This window comes from Chenopodium album, chromosome 8 (genome assembly GCF_948465745.1).
Source record: "Chenopodium album chromosome 8, dcCheAlbu1.1, whole genome shotgun sequence".
Taxonomy (NCBI): Eukaryota; Viridiplantae; Streptophyta; class Magnoliopsida; order Caryophyllales; family Amaranthaceae; genus Chenopodium; species Chenopodium album.
The window spans coordinates 25,550,108-25,574,627 of NC_137841.1; the positions used below are offsets into that span (position 1 = coordinate 25,550,108).

A 24,520-nucleotide genomic window follows, 5' to 3' on the forward strand; every position below is an offset into this window, starting at 1 on the left:
CTAATTTATTGTTTGATTATGCAGGTAAACTGGTTGCCTTACGGACCTAACCCTGCCAGTGTTGTTCCTACAACGTTGTTCTCGGGATTTTTACGGTATCGCAACATCATTGAGCCGTATATGCCTGATCGAGTTGTCAGACAGCTTGGGTTAGTACAAGGTATACCTAGGTACCCCATTAGGCCCGAGAAGGCCAAGAGACCGAAGAAGGTTAAGATGTATAGTGTTGAGTTCCCGGCTGAGACGTCCATACACATGTGGGAGAGCTTTATTCCATTTGCTGCGTATTGTCTATCAGTGGCTCGCTACATTAGACTCAGTCACGGCAGTCCTACATGCACGGATGATTACATTCCATGGTTGGTCAGATACTCTCACCCTCGTGTGTCACCCCCTGACGTACCTCAAGGTCGCGGTCTTCCCGAGAGGACCAATACTGATTATGTAAGTACATTTTCCTTTAGCCTTGTATTTATTATCTAGTATTTCATTATTTGTATTGATTTTTTAAACATTTTATATTGTTTACAGTGGGTTGGACGCTTCGTTGATTTCACACAGCGTGCACTAGCTGAGTCGCATGGGCCCTTGTCCCGTGAGACTAAGGCCATGGCTACACAGGCCCTTCATTATTGGGATTTTATGCGTGGGTTATGATTTGAGTTACGCTAGACAATTTTATTCTTAGTTGAACAGTTTAATTGTTAGTTGGACACTTTTATTATTTTGTTTTTATGATTGTAATCGGACACTTTTAATATTTGTACGGACATTAGCACTTTACTTGTTAGTGTTTTTTTTATAATTATTTTTGGCATGCTAACTTATAATAATAATAATAATAATAATAATAATAATAATAATAATAATAATAATAATAATAATAATAATAATAATAATAATAATAATAATAATAATAATAATAATAATAATAATAATAATAATAATAATAATAATAATAATAAATGATAATAATAATAAATAAATAACTAAAACAAAAAAAATCAAAGTGCAAAAAAAAAAAAAATCAAAGTGCAGACAAAAAAATCAACGCATTACATCTATCAAGTTGCGACTAATCTTTCCCACAAACTAATTCTATGTTGGTATCGTTGCTCCCATCCAATAACGCTAGGTTCACGAGCTCGATACCAAACATTTGCAATCGGGGGAATCGGATGGTTTGGTCAAGCTGCAAAAGTATAAAATGAGACCCACCAACAATTGCTATAACAAACTGTCGAGTTGGTGCAGTAGCGTTGTCGGGGGCCCGCAACGGTAACACAGTGATGCACGGATAGTAGCTCGTTGGTGTTTGTCCAATGCCATAACAAATCACGGTTGCATTGTATAAGGTAGCAATTACGTACAAATCCTGAAAGGCTACCATCCAATGTCTTTCCCCACATGGGCCACCGCTCCAACGAATACGTTGTATCTCAAAATCAAAACCACCTGCCTCGTAATAAATCCTCCTGTATAAGTGCGGATAACCAGTAATCTCATTAGCCATGAATTGTCGAGCTAACCTCCATTACTCTTGATCACCCATGAAGAAGGCGGCAACACAACGAAAGCCGTTATTACCATCACCAATGACATCATTTCACCCGGTTATGTAAGGCAATATAGGTCCGGGAAGCAAGTGAGCGTACCTACATTGTTCGATGTTGAATCCATTTCCTCCTGAAAAAAATACACATTCGTTATGGGTAGAAAATAAATTAATATAAAATTCATAATTGGTAGAAAAATATAGGGAAATTCCCATTGGTACACCTGTTGTTTTGACTTTTCCCATTGATACACTCTAAAATTTTTGCCTTCCCATCGGTACACCCATGGTTTGGTCTTTTTTCCAACCGTGACTAACACCGTTAAAAAGTATTTCATTAAGTTAAAATAATTAAGGAAAAGACTATAATACCTCTTTTAAACATCTAATGTCTCGATTTGCGTGTTGAAAATTGTTCGGTTAAAGTTTTGGGAGTCCTAGTCATTAAGGATCCAAATTAACCTCGAAATTTGCAAAAAAAAACACAAATGTCTCATATGCGTGTCAAAAAGTCTCGATTTGCGTGTCATTACTTTTTGTGATAATAATTGTTCGGTTACAGTTTTAGGAGTCATTTTAATCCTTTATGGATCTAAATCAAACTCGAAATTGTCAAAAAATTAACAAAAAATCTCATTTTGCACGTCATGATATTTCTTTTTTGTTTTTCATGACATGCAAAACGGGACATTTTCGTCAATTTTTTTTACAATTTCGAGTTCAATTTAGATCTTAAAGGATCAAAATGACCCCTAAAACGTTAACCGAACAATTACTATCACAAAAAAGTAATGGCACGTAAACCGAGACATTTTTTACACGCACATGAGACATTTGCGCTATTTTTTTTTGCTGATTTCGAGGTTTAGATCCTTAAAGACTAACATGACTTCCAAAACTTTAACCGAACAATTTTCGACACGCAAATCGAGACATTAGATATTTAAAAGGGGTATTATAGTCTTTTCCTTAATTATTTTAACTTAATGAAATACTTTTTAACGGTGTTAGTCACGGTTGGGAAAAAGACTAAACCTTGGGTGTACCGATGGGAAGGCAAAAATTTTAGAGTCTATCAATGGGAAAATTCAAAACCACGAGTGTACCAATGGGATTTTCCAAAAATATATATATAAAAAATATATATATATACCGGATTCAGTTTGACGGTTTTGCCTTAAACTATGTTGACCCGGCCTTCTCCCTCTACGACCGCTACTGTTACGCTCAACATTCTCAAAATGGCTATGGTCACGCCTAGTTGAATGATCCCGTGGACGACCCCGTGTTGAGTGATTCACTTCTGGCTCTTCAAGATCTGAATGATTCGGATGCATTTCATCTTCAATGATGCGAGAAACATTTCGAACTGTAACAGGGTCACTAGTTAAAACCTCGTCGACAAGTGAACGAAAATGTGCTGCTTCTTCTGCCGACTCGTCGACGAATTCCGGAATATCAACACCATCACCAATGACAAGGCTCTGCCAAAATGGATGAATTTGGCTGCAATACTACCCCTTCTTATCACGCATTGAATCATGAATCTGGCAAGCACATGGTATCCCATGGGTGATCCGTAGAGCACAACCGCAACGCTCATGCACCTCATAACTTAACCCTCTCATTCTTTCTATCTCATCGTAAAGAACCGACAAACAATGATGAGAAACCTTTTGATTCAGCCGCTGCAACGACATGTGCCTCTACTTCTCACCTACTTTAGATCTACTAGCCTCTAAAGCGTTACGTATTCCAACAATCTGATTTCCAATCTGGCAATGTACTCGAGCCCATACCGTATCCAAAGAACCAGTTAATGATTCCATCCAACTCTTGACTGCCGAGTGCTGACTCTCAACCCTACATGTACAAACATTACCAAAGTGCAGAACTCTGTTCGTCCAACACGTCACAAATTTCTCTTTATGAGGGAGCCAGGTAGTCTCAACGTATTCCACAAATTTCGGATACCGAGCCCAACTTGTTTTCAATCTCTGCAAGGCTAACTCATATTCCGGCTCAGATCTAGCATTCATGACTCGATTCCATCTACCATTTTTTAACTTTGCACCCATCGTCTTATCCTTGAACAATCCAGTCACATAAGCTTCGACGTCCTTATTAATGTGCCACCTACAAAGTAAATGCGTAGTGTGGGGAAACTCAGCTTTCAATGTTGCACAAAGTCCAAGCTCACGGTCAGTTAAGAACACTGATGGCTCCCGTTGGTATCCGATCAAATCCCTTAATCTCTGAAGCACCCATCGATAACTAGCCTGTGTCTCGTTTCTCATGAAGACATATCCAATAAGAAAATTTTGATTTGTCGGTGTAACCCCAACTATCTCAAAGAATGGCATGTCGTATCTGTTTGTCTTGTATGTAGAGTCCATACCAATCACGTACGAATATGTGCGTAACAAGTTGCACGTGATCAGATGCACCATGAATGCATGCTGTAAAACGCCGATGTCATCAACCATAACCCAGTAAATGTAGCGACTCTCTCTAGCCAAATGCAGAAATTGTTGAACCACTCCTCTTCCTTCAGACTCCTCCATTCTAATGTCACTTCTACAATTGTAGATATGCCTGATGTTTGGATGATCTTCAGGAAATTGCTCAATAATGGTTGCCATGATATTACGAGACGCAACCTTTGACCTCGTTAAGTTACGCACAACCTGTTTTGCACTTGCACTAAGACCGCTGATTTGTCGACGACCTTCAGGATACACAATGAATGGATGATTATGGGTGCCGGTTACATCATTTTTAGCACGGATCCTCCAACCATCGGTGCTTCTCTTATAATAAATCTTGATGTAGAAAGGACACCCAACGGACTTAGTTTTAGTGTCCTTACGAATCACATTATCCAAATCTCTTGGCCTTTTCTTTCGACTGCGATCGCAAGCCAAATATCGATACGGCCGACCATCGGTGGTTTTTTTGTACGACGATGAGACAAATAAAAATCCGATTGTTCGCGAAATATCTTTCGCCCATTCAACAACAGCATCAAAAGTAGGAAACACAGTGTCGGTTTGAAAATGGCCACTGTAATTCACACCATCACCGCCATTTTCTAATTCTGAATCCTATAACCACAAAACAAACTACTTAAGAACCCATGAAATCATATACGGAGTAATAATAATGATATAATAATATTTAAATAACATAATAATAATAAAATCAAAACAGATAGGAAACACCTGAAAAATTTGAATGTACCACGGAAGAAACGCCTAATATTTTAGAATCTTCCACGGTACATTCTAAAATTTCAGGCGTTCCTACCATTGTTCGTTTGATAATTTAGTATGTCCCGTGGATAAGACTACATTTCTAAGCGTTTCTTATATGAAGCAAGAGGAACGCCTGAAATTTTAGAATCTACCGTGGAACATCCTAAAATTTCAGGCGAACACAGGTAGGAACGCCTGAAATTTTAGAATGTTCCTAGGTAGATTCTAAAATATCAGGCGTTCCTCTGTCAATTACGAAAATAAAAAAAAAGGTCTAAAAATTCACCGATTCCGTACGCACAGGTGACCTCTCCGGCGGCGACTGTAATTCCGTAAACTTGCCATTCACCCCTTGTGCAAATTGTTGTTGACAAAAGTTTTTTCTTTAAAAAAAAAAATTTCAAGTCGTGGATGGTGGATGGCGGCTGGTGGTGGTGGCTGTTTGGTGGCCGGTGGGGTGAAAATAAAATAGGGTAAATGTATAAGGGGTAGAAGTAAATTAGGGTAATAGTAAATTAGGGTAAAATTAAAAGAGCGCATGTTTCTAAGATCGTGTTAAAATACGGACGTTACCTGGTAAATACAAGACGCGATTTAGCAATTCACTAATAATAACCTAGCCATGATTTCTATATCATAATATCAATAAATCAATTAAAACACTTACTTGGATGCCTCGTACCTCTTTCTAATAACAAAATACACACGTTATAGTAACTTCAAGGAAAATATAATCAAACAATTAAATTAAATAATTCAAAGAGAGATTTGGGACCAAACCCTCAGAAATATGAAAACCTTTCACGTCTAGGGAGAAGTCAACTTCGAACAATGCTAGATTTTTCTAGGTCTTGTGAATGCGAAATTTTGTATAAAGGGTGGTTTAGAAAAGAGAGAGAAAGAAAGCTTTAGCTTCGAGAGAGAAGAGAATTAGAGAATAGGTGGTTAGAGATTGATTGATTGTAGATCCTAGATGATTCAAAACGGAGTTTTTAGGAGGCTATAAATAGAGAAAGTCAACCAAAAAGATAGAAAAACGAACCAGAGTTCTGACGTGAAAAACGAAGTTAGCGCCAGACGCTAGCGTTAGCGTCTTAGCGCCAGACGCTAACGCTAGCGCCAGGCGCTAATGCTGGCGTTAGGCGCTAATCATATTTTTTAAGCGTTTTCTAAAATTAGATAAATTTTAACCGTACAGGAGGACAAAATCGTATTTTCCTTAAAAACACTCTTTTATTCTGATTAAAATTCCAAAAAGTCAACAAAAGTCAATTTATCAATGTTAATTAAATTAGCAATGAAAAGAACCTTCTAGAAGAATCTAGAAGACTAAAACCATTTCTAATTGCATTAGGAATGATAAATCCGTATTAGGCCCTCCCCTAGATCATTGGGCTGCATATAAGGCTCAAACGGGGCCCAGTTTAGTAATTTGGCCATAAATTCCTCAATATTCATCGGAATTGGGCTTATAATATGTCGTTGGAAAGCTCTTTTCAAGTCCCATCCAACTACACTATTATTGGACCCATATAATGGACCAACCAAAATGGATTGGCTGTTTTCTTAAAATAGGTTTTCAAAAAGAGAGAGAAGAGAAAAAGAAATTAAAACTATCCGCAACACTAGACTTTCCACACTTTCACTTCATTCGATTGTGATTCAACGTGAAAAGTAATCATCACTGGCTTTGGTTTCGGGGAGACACAAATGGATGTCTACAGAAGCCCCCATTTTGACTAAGTTTGGAGAAACGCAAGTTTCAAAAATGAAAGTCAAAGTATTGATAGGGACGGAGAATGACTCAGAACGTTCTGCGATCCTAAATCATTCTTGTAACGCCGATACTTGCAAACTAGCGTTAGTTAAACAGATTAGAGAGTTAAAGAAACGTGTATCTTGCAGCGTCGAGCACACGTCTCTTAAAGTAACAGATTTGTTGCTACATTTGTTGTTGTTGCGACAACCTTCCACAATCTATGGCACGCCATCTTGTTGTTTTGATGTTCGCTCGTCTCTGAACAATGGAGCTTTTTTGATATGTCCACTCGCCTCTGAACAAAGAGCTTATTTTTAATATGTCCACGCGTCACTAAACAAAGAGCTTTTTTTAAATATGTCCACGCGTCTCTAAACAAAGAGCTTTTGAATGATATGTCCATGCGTCTGTGAACAAAGAGCTTTTGAATGATATGTCCACGCGTCTCTGAACAAAGAGCTTTTGAATGATATGTCCACGCGTCTCTAAACAAAGAGCTTTTGAATGATATGTCCACGCGTCTCTGAACAAAGAGCTTTTGAATAATATGTCCACGCGTCTTTGAACAAAGAGCTTTTGAATGAAATGTCCATGCGTCTCTAAACAAAAGAGCTTTGATGATATGTCCATGTGGATCTGAACAAAAGAGCTTGAAAGAAATGTCCATGCGTCTCTGAACAAAAGAGCTTGAAAGAAATGTCCACGCGTCTCTGAACAAAAGAGCTTGAAAGAAATGTCCACGCGTCTCTGAACAAAAGATCTTAAAAGATACTTGAATGTTTGTTGCGATAATATTCCGAAGAAAACTTCCGAAGACCAACGCTTGTCGATCTTTAAAGTTTGCTTGAAATTTGCTTCCGCTATGCCAGTACGTCAGCGCTTTTAATGCTTGTGAACCATTATGCCGGTGCCTCTGCTATTTATGAACCAATATGTCGGTATCTCTGTTGTTTATGATCCATTATGTCGGTGCTTTTTGATGAGTCAATGCTTAGGCGCTTTAAGCAAGGAACCCAAAATTGCTGAAAGAGGTCGAAATAACTTCTCTGACTGATTGAGCGTTCTGTCGCCGTTGCGATGTCTCTGGCGCTGCGATTTGGTGCTATCGCCAGACGTTGGGATATAGCACCGGGAGCTAAAATCTGTTGCCAGATGCTAGATGTTGTCGTCTGGCGCTGGAGTCGGGTTTTCCCTATTCTGTTCTTGCCGCCGCTGGGATGCACCTGTATTTATCTTTGACTATAGTACTTTGCCAATTTCTTTAATTATTTTAGGGTTGACCTAAGGTTTAATGTCGCTTGACTCATTGACTTGACACGACTCAAGGAATAAACTTGACTCGCTGTGATTAACTCGAGGTTGACTCGACTCGAAGTGAAATGACACGTGTGACTCATGACCCATGTGCGAATTGTATTGTGAACGTGCGACTCGGAAATGCAAAAAATCAAAAAATTTTCGTTATATTTGTGGAGGGTACCGACTTTCTCCCGATAAAGAAAGACGCGAAATAAGAAAGAAGCGAAGTTTTTGAAGGTGCATGTTGAATGAGCTTAATCAAATGTTGTCTCTCACAGTACAAGGATTGTAACATCTTAGACTATCCTAGTTGACTCGATAATGAAAGTATTTAGATAACTTAGGCCCGGAGGCTAAGTACTTAATACTTTGTGATGCAGTGATGATTGATTGACGAATGATGTTGACATGACAAGGCATGCTTCAGCGATGTGTTAAGATTTCATGACAAAGGGTTCCTAAGGGAAGTATATTGGGTCATGTATCCGTGTAGTGTGTGAAAGTGACACTAAGGTTAGGCCGCAAAGGCTAAGTGTGTGGGAAAATATTATTTTTAGAAGATTTAAATAATGGTGACTCATAGGCTAGGTAGGCTAATGATGTAAGGATCAAGCCCCCAAGTCTAGCTCTAAGTAGATAGGGATGAGCATTGGAGATCCTTTGATATGATCATGGTGTGAGTGTGTGAATGTGAATATGAATGCATTTTTTTTACGGCCGCACCCTAATGTGAGGTTGCCTACGTATCCGTTAGGAATCAGGCCGAACGTAGCTCTAGCCGAACCTCGCACAAGTGTGTGTATACCTCAAAAGGTCTTTTTTTAAGGGTTGTAACGTGGTTAGGCTAAAGGTTGAAGAAGAAGGGGATAAAAAGCTCAAAACCCTAGATAAGCCCCCAAGGTGTGCAACTTTGCTTTTGGATCTTTGCATTTTTATGCTTGAGGTTTAGTTTTTTTTTTTTTTTTTTTTTTTTTTTTTTTTTTTTTTTTTTTTGCTTTATTTCTTTTTGCTCTCTTCTTTTTTGCTTTTGCATTTTTTTTTGCTTTAATAAGTGTGGGAAATCCCGATCATGCGGTCTATCACTCACTTGGCATTCATGTTTCTCAGGCACGGTACCGAGCACTCGATAAGAGACGCAATCTGAGACGTGTTCATATCGAAGAAATTTTCATGTCAAAGAGGAATACTTGCCCTTTTGTACACTTTTGTTTATTTTTTTCTTATTTTATTTATTTTGATCTTTTGAAATCACTTAAGCTTTTGAAATTGCATAAGTTACACACCATCCCATCCCAAGGTTAGGTAGATATGGGTTGAAGAAGAAAGGTCTATCGTTAGACGAGGCTCAAAGTGGTTTATCAAAAAAGGATTGCATATTTGAAGGGTGAGAAGTGATATGATGTGGCTACAAGGGGTGCCTCAAATCATTGGTGTACCTTGTGCTTAATTCGACATGTTTTTTTTTTTTTTTTTTTTAATGCAATGTAATGAAATAATCATATAAAAGGAAATAAATACTCATTTTATTAAAAAGGAAAAAGAAATAATGATCCTACAAAATAAATCTAAGGAGAATAAAAAGGTGCTATGCTAAACTTAGTGGGGAAAAGGTAAATAAAAAAAATAGAAAAAATATCATGAAATCTTGTAATTGAAGCTTGCCTCTTGTCCCTTGGCTCATCATCACTTGGTGTTCTTGCCGACTGGAGGTATTGGAAGCCCGTTATTGTTGATCAAATATTGGATTACTTCCTTTAGCTTCCAACAGCTCTCAGTAGTATGACCCCTACCTTGATGGTACTTGAAGCGTACATTTGGGTTCCAACTAGACAATCTCTTCTCAAGTGCGGGATCTTGAATGGGTCCAATGGGAGTAATGAGTCTCTTTGCATGGAGTCGATCGAAAGCATCATCGTAGCTAATTCCAATAGGGGTGAAATCCTTTCTTAGTTGCTTTCTAAATCCTCGATTATCCATGGCTAAGATTTCATTAAGGTCGAAAGTACCAACAATGTTACTAGAGTAGGTGTTTTCGGAAGAAGAAGGATAGTCGTTCTTCTTTCCTTTACGGCCACTTTTGTTATCGTTACTAATCTTGGCCTTCTTGTCACGTGGAGGAACATGAAGGAGATTTGAATCAATGAGGTCTTGAACACGATCCTTGAGGGAGAGACATACTTCGGTGGTATGACCACGACCTCTATGGTATCGGGAATAAGATTTTGGATCCCAATTGGGAAACCGTTTTTCAGGCGGAGGGTCTTGACTGGGACCAATGTGGTGAATGAGACCTTGATCGTGAAGACAGTCAAAAGCTTCATTGTAAGTCATTCCTATTGGTGTGTATTATTCAATTGTCCGTTTTGCCCGTGGCTTAGGAGCATTGAGTTCTTAATTAAATCCTTAGCGAGAATTTTGTTCGATAACCATCACCCGATTTGCTAGTCCTTCTACCACATTCAAGAGCATGGAAACGACATCTTGCAGTTTTCTAACGTCCTCTTTTAGACTTGACGAGTCTTCCCTGGTATTATCTAAGACAAGAATTTCATCCTCCTCAATCATGGCCACTTCATCAAGAGAGGTTATATAAGTTGTCTCGATCATTGGCTCACCTATAGGTGTGATAAGGAATGAAGGATCGAAGAATGATTGATCTTCTGCGATGGCTAGAATCTCGGAAGTTTTATTATCATCAATCAAATCCTAAATAGCTTTTTTGAGTTTCCAACACTCCTCAGTATTGTGACCCTTTCCTTGGTGATATTTGCAGTGCTTATTAGGATCCCACTTGGGTGGCCTGGCTTCTGGAACTGGATCTTTGATAGACCCTATGGGCATGACTAGTCCTTTGTGGTGTAGCTTCTCGAAAGCTGTTTCATAACTCATGCCAAGTGGAGTGAACACTCTTTTCGACCTTTGGATTCGTGATTTAGAGGCGTTCATAGCATGTACATTGTTAATGGGAGAGGAAGAAGAAGTATGGTCGTTCTTCTTTTCTCTCGCACTATTATCTTTCAGAAGGTCATCTTCAATGTCAATGCCTATATTATACACATCCTTGAAAGTATTCAAAGTGTGTTGGTATTTTAAGTGCTTTGAATACTTCCCTTGGAGATAGTTGATAAACATCCTCACATATTCTTTTTCGGTAGGAACCTTAACCGTGTTAGCAGAAGTTTCCCTCCATTTGTTGAAGAAAGAAGTGAACCCTTCATTTTGTTTTTGTTTTAACATCTCAAGTTGTTGATGAGAGTCATTTATGGCACTCATAGGGTAGTCTTTTAGGGTTATTTCTTTCCCTTTTTCATGCTTTCTTCTCTTATTTTTGGTCCTTTTTCCTTAGGTTTCTCTTTCTCCTCTTTTCTTTATGGTTCTCGTGTTTTCCTCGTGTTTTCCTTTTATTTGGCTCTTTTTCCTTTTATTTCCTTTCTTTGTTTGCTTGTGTAGGTATTTGGAGAATCACCTTTGCAAAGGAATCGAGTTGGGGCCTTAATGATCAAGTAAGGAAGAAGCATTTGGCTAGAGAGGCCTTGGAGAGGCCTCGGAGAGGTCTCCAAGGTATTTCCAGTAGGCCGCGGGCGCGGGTCAGTGGAGCCGTGGGCGCGGGCTTAAGAAGAGCAAATTGCAAGATTTTGGCAGAAGCTTCCCGCGGTTGCCCCGCGGGCTCTCCGCGGGCGCGGGAAATCTGGAGAGGGCACTCCATCTCAGAGAGACCGCGACCCCCTGATTGAGTTTTGGGAGCAGGGGATTGGCCGCGGGCGCGGGTGCTGCCCAGAAAGCCCGCGGAGGGTTCCGTACCCATTTCTCCGCGGCCGCGGATTCATCGAGAGAGACCGCAGGATTTGCCGGTTTCTTCTTTACCTATAAATAGAATTGTAATTCCTTTTCAAAAGGGGACTTTTTGATAATTTTTCATTAGCTTAGTTTTAGAGAGAGAATTTAGAGAGAAGTTAGAGAGAAGTTCTTGGTTTTTGATTTGTAACTCAACATTTGATCAATCAAGTTTGGATTTCTTCATTTTCAATCATCAATATTAGTGAGAATCTCTTCCTTCTTTCATCTTTTACTTACTTGCTATTTGATTTTTGCTTGTTGCTTGTTCTTCTTTGGATTTGAATTTGATATTGTTGATTATTTTGATTTCTCTTAGATTTTGATATAGAAATGAAGATTAAAGCAATTTCTAGTTATTTGTTCTTGAATTTCACCATGATAAATGAGTAGATTAGTTGCTAGAGAAAGGGGGAAGCATGTTTGATTAATGAAATTGCTAGTTGATGCTCTTTGATTGATTGATTTGTTGCAATTAAATTGGTTGACATAGTTTTGCATGTGATTGATTAGACTAGGAGTGATAAACCTATAAGATTAATCTAGATTGCATTGCAACTCTTAATGACATGAACAATTGAATTGAAAGTTGCTCTAATTGATTGGGTTTGCTTGTGATCCTTCTTGATTTGCCTTTCATAATGACACCTAGATAGGCCTATAGGAGATAGCATTTGAACTCTCTTGATTGCTACTATTGTTTGTCCATTGCAATACTTGAATTAATTGATTGAGCTCTAAACTAGCATTATCATTGAACTTTCATGTGGAACCCATATCCCTAGTGTCTAGACCTTTGTTTTACTTGACTAGACTTGTTTTAGTTTACCATAGTGCCAACCATAATCTCAACTCCACCTTCGAGGTAGCTTGACTTAGACTCTAGTTTTCATCATTGCATTCCCTAGGGATCGACCCTTAACTTGCCCTATATTCATATAAGGTTGGTTAGGTGTTTACAAATTTTGTTTGACTTGGGGGAAGGGTAGATAACGACTTACATTTTCCTCTTGTCAAAATGGCGCCGTTGCCGGGGAGTGCTATTGGTGCTTAGCTTTTGTTGTTGAGTCTACTTCATTTTAATTGAAAAAAAAAATACAAAAAGATTTTGTTTCTTTAGGCTACACTTGCAGCCGTGCTACTAATATTTTCTTTGAAGTTTTGCATGCATAGAGCTCGTGATCGATCCATTGTGCCTTTTGACCCGGAAATTGAAAGGACTCTCTCAAGGAGAAGAATAGCTAATCGATCCTTGGGGTATAGTTCTTCAAGTGAAGAAGAGATTGAAGAAGAGAAAGACATGGGAGAAAATCCGAGAGTGGCCTTGAAGGAGCTAGGAATACCCGGTGCTTATAGGTTCGAGAGCGGCATAGCTCCGCCTACAACACCGGCAAATGATTTCGAGATTCGGCCGACCATGATCACCTTAATTGAGAGGAGGCAATATAGTGGGGCTAAGAATGAGAGCCCGTTGATCCATCTTAAAGAATTTGAAAAATATTGCAACACCATCAAAGTCAACGGAGTTTCTCAAGAGTTCATACGCCTCAAGTTGTTCCCCTTCTCTTTCATAGGAAGATCCTTAGAGTGGCTAGATAAAGAAGTGAAGCCCAACTCCTTGAGAACATGGGATGATGTTACAAAGGCCTTCTTGTCCCGCTTCTACCCTCAAAAGAAGACGGCAGAGGCAAGAGCCTTGATTCAAGGGTTCAAGCAAAGGCCAAATGAAAGCCTTTACGAAGCATGGGAGAGATACAAAGAGTATCAAAGGGAGTGCCCTCACCACGGAATCCCAACATACCAAGTGGTCCAAATCTTCTATGGCGGTTTAAGTCCCCAAGGCAAGTCATGCCTTGATGGGGGGGCTGGGGGTCCTATCATGAACAAGACCGAAGAAGAAGTGGTGGACATCATTGAGGACGTGGTGACGTACTATAGAGATTGGCAAGATGGGGAGAGAGACTCTTCAAGCAAGCAATCTTCATTGTACTCGGTAGACCATCTAAATGCGATCAACAACCTTTCCTCCCAAATGACAAACTTGGGAAAGGAGATGACCGCAATCAAAGCCAAGTTGGAGAGCACTTCTACTTCATCCCAAGCTTCAAATCTTCCCTCCCAATTTAAGGGGAGAGGTACTCCTTCTAACTCTCAACCCCCTCCCTCTTCACATAATATGCCTATGGGTTGTTTGTTTTGTGACGCATGTGGATCATATGATCATGACTCTAGTAATTGTCCTAATGAATGTGTTGATGAGTTTGATAACAATGAGAGTGAGCATGTGAATTATGTGTCAAATAATAATGCTCAAAGGTTTGATAATCAAAGAGGTTAATGGAATAGGAATTACCAAAACCAAGGCAATTTTGACAACTATAATCAAGGTGGTGGTTATAGAAACCAAGGGAACCAAGGTTCTCATGGTAGCTATAATAACCAAGGTTATAGTGGCCAAAATCAAAGCCAAAATTATGGTAATCAAAACCAAGGTTATGGAAATCACAACCAAGGTAGTGGTAACCATAATCAAGGTGGTGGTAACCATAATCAAGGTTATGGACAAAATCAAAATAGGGGTACTTGGAACAACAAAGGGAAGGGCAATTTTCAAAATAATGCTCAAAGAGGTCCCCCACCCGGATTTGTTCCAAGGACTCAAGGAGAAAATTCCTATTCACAACCTTCTTCACCTAGGACCAATTTGGAAGAAATAATTGAGAATCAAACCAAGTTGTTGAACACATACATGGCCGTTAGTGATAAGAAGTTCAATGAAATGATGACCCACAATAAAATGCTTGAAAACCAAATTTCTCAACTTGCTAATGCTTTGAAAGATCATGCAACCCCTTCTTCTTTACCTTCCCAAGTTCTTGATCCCAAGAAACACGTGAATGCTATTGTTACTAGGAGTGGTAAGGTTCTTGAGGAGAGATTGCCTAGGAAGGGTGAGGATAAGGAGATTCCTAAGAAAGCCTTGGTTGAGAATGAGGGGGATAGGGCATCATTGGATGAGGTTGTGGTTGAGATACCTAGAGAGGTGAGAGTAGAGAAAGAAATTGAGAAACCCAAGCTCCCTTACCCACAAAAATTCATGAGACACAAATTGGATGAGCAATTTGGGAGATTCATTGATATGCTAAAACAACTTCATCTTTCTCTACCTTTTACCGATGTGATCAACCAAATGCCAAATTATGCCAAATTCCTCAAGGACATTTTGAGTGGAAAAAGGACTTGTGAGGTTGTGGAAACTATCAATTTGACCGAAAATTGTAGTGCTATCATCATGAACAAAATGCCACCCAAATTGAAAGACCCCGGAAACTTCTCCATCCCTTGTGCCATTAACAAGATGCAAATTGATAATGCCTTATGTGACTTGGGAGCTAGTGTTAGCATAATGCCATATTCGGTTTATCAAAGGCTTGAACTAAGGGAACTCTTACCTTCTAACATTACCTTGCAATTAGCCGATAGGTCAATTAAGTTTCCAAAAGGTAAGGTAGAAGATGTTCCATTGAGGGTTGGGAAGTTTGTGTTCCCGGTGGATTTTATTGTGCTTGAAATGGATGAAGATGCTACCATTCCAATCATTTTAGGTAGACCCTTTCTTGCTACCTCGGGTGCTATGATTGATGTGAGGAGTGCAAAGATTTCCCTTAAGATAGGAGATGAGGTCATTGAATTTGATTTGAATGAAAGCATGAAATATCCATCTTCTTCTCTAGAAAATTGCATGATGATTGATTCACTTGATCATGTTGTCTCTTCTATGCATGATCACTTGCTCACCTCTAACGATGCTCTTCAGAATGTTTTGTTGAACAAGGACAAAGTAGGTACACCATGCAAGGAAGTGGCATTCTATGAAGAATTGCTTAATGGAAGCATGGAGGAAGTGGATGAGCAAATGTGCTTGAAAATCTCAAGCCAAGAAGCTTTTCAAGCGGCCACATCAAAGGAAGGTAATGGTGTGCCTATGGTAGAGCTCAAACCTCTACCATCACACCTTAGGTATGAGTTCTTAGGCCCTCATTCCACTTACCCCGTGATAGTTAGTGCATCCTTGAGCGTGAGCCAAGCTCAAGCGTCATGTGGTGTTTTGAGAAAGCACCAAGGTGCTTTGGGGTACACAATTGATGATCTTAAAGGTATAAGCCCCGCCTTGTGCCAACACCACATAAAACTTGAGGAAGGCGCCCTTCCTTCTATCGAACGACAAAGAAAACTACATCCCCAAATGGGAGAGGTAGTTAAGAAGGAGATCACCAAGCTATTGAATGCGGGAATCATATTCCCCATCTCTAGCTCAAGGTGGGTCTCCCCCGTGCATGTCGTTCCAAAGAAGGGGGGCATGACCGTGGTTGAGAATGAGAAGGGTGAGCTCATTCCAACTAGGACAGTCACGGGTTGGCGGATGTGTATAGACAATAGACGTCTAAACACATCCACCAAGAAGGATCACTTCCCTCTTCCATTTATTATCAAATGCTTGAAAGACTAACAAGGCACAAGTTCTATTGTTTCCTCGATGGATATTCGGGATTCTACCAAATTCCCATTCACCCCAATGATCAAGAGAAAACTACTTTCACATGTCCTTATGGGACCTTTTCCTATCAAAGAATGCCCTTTGGGTTATGCAATGCACCCGCTACATTCCAAAGGTGCATGATGAGTATTTTTGGGGATATGTTGGAGGAGGAAATGGAGGTCTTCATGGATGACTTTTCGGTGGGGGGTGTCTCATTTGAGGAGTGCCTTGTGAACCTTGAGAAGTGTTTGGAAAGATGTGTTAAGGTCAATCTTGTTTTGAATTGGGAGAAATGCCACTTCATGGTGGAGGAAGGTATAGTGCTTGGGCACAAGATTTCAAATAGAGGCATTGAGGTGGATAAGGCAAAAATAGAAGTGATTGAGAAACTTCCACCTCCGGTGAATGTCAAGGGTGTGAGATCGTTCCTTGGTCATGCGGGTTTCTATAGAAGATTCATCAAGGATTTTTCACTTATTGCTAAGCCCCTAAATGACCTTCTTCAAAAGGATGTTGAGTTCATTTTTGATGACAAATGCTTGAAGGAATTTGATAGATTGAAGAAAGCCCTTATCTCCACTCCTATTGTTCAAGCCCCACGGTGGGATCTTCCTTTTGAATTGATGTGTGATGCAAGCGATTGGGCTATTGGAGGTGTTTTGGGACAACGTGTAGACAAGAAGCTTCATGTGATTTACTATATGTCCAAGACACTCAATGGGGCTCAAAAGAACTACACAACAACGGAAAAGGAATTTTTAGCAATTGTGCACTCTTTTGAGAAATTCCGTTGTTACTTGTTGGGTTCCAAGACCATAATCTTCACGGATCACGCGGCCCTCAAGTGTCTATTTGCCAAGAAAGAGTCCAAGCCTAGGTTGATTCGATGGGTGCTTGAATTGCAAACTTTTGAGATTGAGATTAGGGATAAGAAGGGTGCGGAGAATGTTGTGGCGGACCATCTTTCTCGCCTTGAGGGTGATCACATTCATGATGATGGTTCACCAATTGAGGATAGAATGCTTGATGAATTCTTATATGCCATAGAGGTGAAGGAACTCCCATGGTATGTCGACTTGGTGAATTTTCTAGCATGTGGGGAGTTTCCACCCTCTTTCTCAAAGAACCAAAGGAAGAAAATCAAAAGGGAGGCAAGACATTACTTGTGGGACGATCCCATCCTATACAAACGAGGGGTTGATGGCTTACTTAGGCGTTGTGTTCCAAATGAAGAGGTGCCTAGTGTTTTAAGGATGTGCCACTCGGACCCTAGTGGTGGGCATATGGGTGTTTCCAAGACCGCTACCAAGGTTCTTCAATGTGGTTTGTGGTGGCCGCATCTCTTCAAGGACTCATGGGGTTTTGTGAAGTCATGTGACCGATGTCAAAGGGTTGGGAATATCTCCAAGAGGAATGAGATGCCTTAACAGCCCATTCTTGAGTTAGAGGTGTTCGATGTTTGGGGGATTGACTTCATGGGACCATTCCCATCTTCATATGGTAATCACTTCATACTTGTGGCTGTGGACTATGTTTCTAAATGGGTTGAGGCCATTGCCTCCCCTACTAATGACCACAAAGTAGTGTTGAAGTTGTTCAACAAAATCATCTTCCCAAGGTTTGGCGTGCCTAAGGCTGTGATAAGCGATAACGGATCTCATTTTGTTCACAACGCCTACCAAAAGATGTTGAGGAAACATGGAGTGCATCAACGGTTCGGCCTTACATATTATCCTCAATCGAGTGGCCAAGTCGAGGTCTCCAATCGTCAAATAAAGCTCATTCTTGAGAAGACGGTTGCAAGGAATAGAAAGGATTGGTCGAACAAGTTAGATGATGCTCTTTGGGCTTATAGGACGGCTTTTAAGACGCCTATTGGTACCACTCCATATCGCCTTGTCTATGGCAAATCGTGCCATCTCCCAGTAGAGCTTAAACATCGTGCCTTATGGGCTATCAAAAAGAAAAATTTTGACTTAGCTAGTGCGGGGGAGAAGAGGTGGTTGGATCTTCATGAGCTAGAGGAATTTCGACTTGATGCTTACGATTGTGCTAGCACCTACAAGGCTCGCTCCAAAGAGGTTAATGACAAGTTGATTGAGAAAACGGAGTTTTGTGTAGGTGACAAAGTCCTCCTCTACAATTCAAGGATGAAGTTGTTTCCCGGAAAGCTCATGTCAAGATGGAGTGGACCATTCTTGGTGAAAGATGTTTTTGATAATAGTGTCGTGGAGATTTCTCCTTTGAACTCCTCATCTTCATTCAAAGTTAATGGTCATCGGCTCAAGAAGTACTATGATGGAGTGTTTGTTGGACTTGTTCACAAAATGATTCTTTTTAAGCCACCTTGAGATGGTGGTGCACGTCGAGCTAACGACGTTAACCAAAAGCGCTTACGGGAGGCAACCCGGATTCTCATCTCATTTCTTTTTCCTTGATTGGTTTTTTATTTTATTTTTGAGTTAGTTTTGTGTTTGTCTTGTAGGTCGCCCATTATCATCTCTTGTTGGAAAGAAAGGGTTTGAAGGAGAGTTAAGAGTGCAGGGGAGAGGGCTCCCCGAGGGCTAGGAGAGACCTCGGGGGCATTTTCACCTCTTTGAAGCAAAATTAACATATCATTCTAAGGACTTCCCGCGGTTGCCCCGCGGTCCCTCCGCGGGCGCGGGAGGTTCCGGAGAGGGCGCCTCATGTTTGGAGAGGGCGCGGGCCTCAATTCGACCAAATTTGAAACCCCATTCCAGGGACTTCCCGCGGTTGCCCCGCGGTCTCTCCGCGGGCGCGAGAGGTTTTGGAGCGGGTGCTGCATGTTTGGAGAGGGCGCGCCCTAAATTCAAACAAATTTGGAACCCCATTCCAGGGACTTCCCGCGGTTGCCCCGCGGTCTCTCCGCGGGCGCGGAAGGTTTTGGAGAGGGCGCGGCAAATCAGGAGAGGGCGCGGCCCCCATCAGGTATTAAAATTCTATAAATTCCAGGATGTCCCCGCGGTTGCCCCGCGGTCTCTCCGCGGGCGCGGCATTTTCGGGAGAGGGCGCGGCGATCTGGGTTTTTACCCGGGGCACGCCCCTCTTCTCTCTCTCTCCTCTCTTATTTCCTCCTCTTCTCCTTATTTTTCCCCTTTCTCTCTCTACCTCCTCTCAAACCCTAACCCCAAAACATCAATTTCTCACAAATTTCTTCACCTTTTGCCCAAATTTTTCACAAATTCTTCCATATTCCTCCATTTTCAACACTCCTACTCTTCTTTCTCGTGCTTTTTCGGGAAATTTCGGGTCTTGAGTTTAATTTGAGTCTCCAATCTTGGTATACTTCTAACCTTTGTAATATTTTTGTCAATTTCAATTGATTTCTTTGCATTGGTTTGTTTACCTTGAATTTGAGCATGACTTTTTTTTATGGTTGATTTATGGAAAATTTGGTATATTTGGGTGATTGTTTCTTTTTCTTGTTGATTCATGATTGTATTGTTGAATGATTGTTGATATTGTTGTTTGTTGTTGGATTTTGGTTGTTGTGTTGATTAGAACAGGTACCTTGTAGTTTGTGGTGGTTTGGTTGGATTTGTAAGGAGGTTTGTGAGTAATTTTTGGTGGAAGTTGTTTTGTTTGAGGGAGTTTGTTGTGTTCTTTTGAATTGTGTGAATTTTGTTACAATGGATTTGATACGAAGAGTCAAAAGTTGTAAGAAGCGCTCAAACCAATCCCCCGGCCAATCTTCTCAAGGCCAATCCTCAAACCCTCAACCCCAACCGCATTCCACAACTCAAGCTGATACTCCTCCTCCTCCTTTACCCCCTCTCAAATTTTGGAACCGGTCTAAACAAACCCCCATCTATAACAAAATGAAAGACAGGAAGTTTAGACCCTCCCGACATTACTTTCGTGAGGATATGGCCAAGTTAGGAATTGAAAATGACCTTGACATCCTTCTAGATAACCTAAGCTTGGGTGAGTTTCTAAAATCGGCCCCTAGAACCTATTTGGAGCCTTCCATTGAGTTTTTCTCCACATTTGAGTTCAATAAGGTGGGGGAAACCGATTTTATTATTTCCTTCCAACTCTTCAATGTCAAACACACCATGAACCTAGCCGAGTTCAATGTAGCCCTTGGTTTCAACCCCAATGGTGATATCTTCGAGCCCCTTATCTCCCTAGTCCAATCTGAGTATAATGAGGTTTCTTGGTGGAGAACCATAGCCAACAAGAGGGAGTTTGATTCGAAAAAGTCTCTTGCTAGCGAGATTATCCATCCGGCCCTTAGGATCCTTCATAGAATTCTTGGGTATTCGGTTTTTAATAAGCAAGATTTGGGGAAGTTGTCTCGAGAGGAGATTATGGTGTTATGGATGGCTACCAAGCCGGAGTTAGGATCAAGGATTAATTTTGGCTATATCTTCATGAATTGTTGCAAGGATATAATGCATGGGGTCAAAACGGGGGAAATTCATTGTGGGGGCATGGTGACACGTCTTGTGTAGTATTTTTAGCAAGAGGGGTTCTTGAGGTCTTGCACTCCGGTTGGAAGGAGTGAAGACGTGTGGATTAGTTTGAAGCAAGTTAACACTTTACGTTTCATAACTAGCACTAGGAGAACCGGCACCTAATCTTGGCTATTGAGAAATAACCACCATTGCCTACTCCCTAACCCGGCCACCACCTCCATCCTTCGTGAGGCTTGGAACATTTGGATGGTCCCTAGGGACAATGGGAGGATTGAAGATGAGATGGAGGAGGATGATGAGATTGATGGGGGTGATGAGAATGATGAGGAAGAGGAGGAAGGAGGAGGAGAAGAATATGATGAAGAGCAACACCAACCGCCACTACAATAACAACATGAGCATTTTCATGATGATGCTCAAAGAAGAAGAAGAGAAAGAAGACAAAAACAACAACAACAAGGTTTCCAAGGAGATGCTTATCTCCGAGAGATGGAGGCCATGAGAGACAACATTGAGCGCATGCAATTGAGCATGCAAGGTATGTACTCGGACCACCAAACTTTGTCTTATCAAACTAGCGCATTGTATGACGCTAGTGTGCGTAGGGGGAAGGTCACACCTCCGGTCAACTACCCTTATGTGCCGCCCCAACAAGGGCCGGTACCTTCATGGGGTGGTGACAACCTCCCTACGTACCCATATTGGCCCGGGGTGGAGGACCCCGATGTGCCAAGGCGGTTTTCCTCCCGGTTATACCGGCGGTTGGGATACGGGTGATGATGGTGCCGGCCCTAGTGGCCAATAGTCCCCTTATGCATGTTTGTTTACCTTTTTGTTCTCCCCTTTCCCTATTTTGCATGTTTATAGGCATCGCGGTCGATGCCTTCATTTTGTGAGGGGGGAGGGTCAAAAAGGATGTTTTATGTTGGGTTGGGGATGCACCTAGGGCTCGGTGGGAAGTCTTTGATAAGGCTTTTGGTGGATTTTTTCTAATGGTCTCGTTGGTCTGTGCTTGTTGTTGTTTTGTTTCATTTCTTGATGTTTTTGGGAGTTTCTTGAGAAGAAAAAAAAAAAGAAAAATAAATAAATAAAAAATTTTGATGATGATGGTTTCTCTAGGTTTTTGTATATAATTTGTATCTAAGTGTTTTATTGTTTGCTTTTGTTTGGAAGTTACTAACAATTTCATTTTGTATATATAGCCTTTTTCTTTAACTCACCTTGCTCGTAGCCTATGCTTTGGATTGCGGAACCTTTTGGAGAAGCACGTTCCTACTCCTTGGGTACTTTAATTTAGCACGGATGCTTGGTGAGGCCTTTCTTATTTTACCTCTTTATTTTCACTTCTTCATTTTCTTGGTTGCTTAGATTAAGATTAGATTTAGGAGAAGTTGAACGGTTCGAGGATGTATGATTTTAACACCTAGTGTGTTTGGGGTCTTTGGCGATGTGGCCATTAGACCGCTTGTATGTCGATTGGGATAAACGTGTTATGATTGCATCTTTGCCCTTTTCCTCTTTCCCTTTCTTGTCCTTGTCTAAGTTTTCCATCTTCTTCTTTTCTTTTCTTTCCTTTTCTTTTAATCTTGTTTGTGTGCATAACTTTTTGAGGCTTTATTTTCACTCTTTCTCTTTTTTAAAATTGGACTTGTATGCAATGGACTTTTGCTTTTGAATAATAATCTTCTTAGTTAATAATGGTATGCACGGTTTGAGATTACGTTTGGTTGATTCTAGGATAAAGCATGCTAAGATAGTTATCTAGAACTAGGGGGATCATGAAACCGGATTCTACTCGTTTGTGGCATGTTGGTAGTTGCTCCCTATCTTTGATTTGACACCCTTAGTAAGTCTTTGCTACAACCATGTGAGATTTATATTTGTTCAAGCTTTCATCATACTCTTGCATGAGCAGCATGGATCCTTGATTTTCGCAAACCTAATCTAGAATCTTAGCGTATGATTCCTAAGACCGTGACCGAACTACCTAGGGAGGACAAAGGCAATTTTTCTGGGAGGTATTTTTCTCTTTCTAGGATAGTCCCTTTTTGGTTTGGGATACATTTGCCTACTTGTTACCGCATAATTAGATATCTTGAGCCTTTTGTTTCGTTCTCCTTCTTTTTGGTTTTTGTGAAGCAAGGGTCAATGTTTGGTGATTGTGGTCTATGAAGTTGGGGTTTGGTTCGAATTGGTACACATAATTGAGTTGTTTATATTTGGTAAATAATGGCAAATGCTTATGTAAAAGCCGTCCTTAGTAAAAAAGGCAAGGACTAATGCTTTTAAGGAGTTCAAGGAAATTCAAACAAATTTATAAATGAGAAAATGCAAAAAAAAAAAAAAAAAAAAAAAAAAAAAAAAAAAACAAAAAAACCATAAAATTCAAGTGTCTTTCTCCTCTCTATGCATTGAGGACAATGTTTCTTTTAGCTTGGGGGGAAAGCGCTAGCGCTTTTTGTTCTAATGATTGTAGATTGTTGCTTTGAATAAGCTTGGGGGTGTTAATACGCTTTTGTTTGGTGATTACTTAAGTTTGGTGTTGAGATTTGGCCGGTCTTTGCTTCACAATTTAGGATAACCACCAAATTTTAAATTTTAGCCTACCTTAACCCTTCTTGCCTTGTGTTACAACCTTGGGGAAGAACTTTGGACCTAGGAGTTGAGTCTTTCATCGGTGGAGGGAATCATAGGTTGTAGACTAAGGAAAGGGGATGCGAAATCAAGATTTCGAGTAGCCCAAAAATTTGATCTTTTTCCGGTTCCTTCGCGGAATCTATGAGATGCTCACTAAGGGGAGACATGAGATTAGTAGGGGGAACGCGGTAAGACCGTTTGGGATGAAAGTGGAATGTGATAACTAGTTCCTATGCTTAGCATATTTATGTTTCAATCAACCTTAGGTATCTTATAACGTGCATACCATAATTCTCTTTAGAAAGGTTGTTATTCATTTGAATTATAGTCTCTTTGTAAAGTCCATTTCGTAAAGATTTTGTTTCCTTTTTCCTCTTTCTTTTCCTTCTCTGGTTTGCCTCTTGGGGGTTTGGTGGAGAGTTATGGGTAAACTCTTAGGATACCCTTACGAGAGCATCACTCGTCCTCTAGAGTGATCTAGGGGTTTAAATGGCTTGTTGTAGCAAAAAAAAAACCGTGATTCCTACGACAGTGAGTCTTAGTGTAAATTCTCGCCCCTCTTTTTCTTTTTGCTTCGAATAAGCCCTTCTTATTCATTTTTAGCCTTTGTTTTGCTCGGGACGAGCAAAAGTCTAGCTTGGGGGAATTTGATGAGTGTCATTTATGGCACTCATAGGAAGTCTTTTAGGGATATTTCTTTCCCTTTTTCATGCTTTCTTCTCTTATTTTCGGTCCTTTTTCCTTAGGTTTCTCTTTCTCCTCTTTTCTTTATGGTTCTCGTGTTTTCCTTTTGTTTGGCTCTTTTTCCTTTTATTTCCTTTCTTTGTTTGCTTGTGTAGGTATTTGGAGAATCACCTTTGCAAAGGAATCGAGTTGGGGCCTTAATGATCAAGTAAGGAAGAAGCATTTGGCTAGAGAGGGCTTAGAGAGGCCTTGGAGAGGCCTCGGAGAGGTCTCCAAGGTATTTCAAGCAGGCCGCGGGCGCGACATCTTTGGCCGCGGGCGCGGGTCCATCTTGCCGCGGGCGCGGGTGCTGCCCTGAAAGCTCGCGGAGGGTTCCGTACCCATTTCTCCGCGGCCGCGGATTCATCGAGAGAGACCGCGGGATTTGCCGGTTTCTTCTTTACCTATAAATAGAATTGTAATTCCTTTTCAAAAGGGGACTTTTTGATAATTTTTCATTAGCTTAGTTTTAGAGAGAGA

The 24,520-nt window shown here is 40.6% G+C and overlaps 1 pseudogene; it reads right to left on the bottom strand.

The window, feature by feature from the left end:
* Positions 1-13,393: 13,393 nt before the first annotated feature.
* Positions 13,394-13,492, bottom strand: LOC145557117 (small nucleolar RNA R71; annotated as a pseudogene).
* Between the last annotated feature and the right edge of the window lie 11,028 nt (positions 13,493-24,520).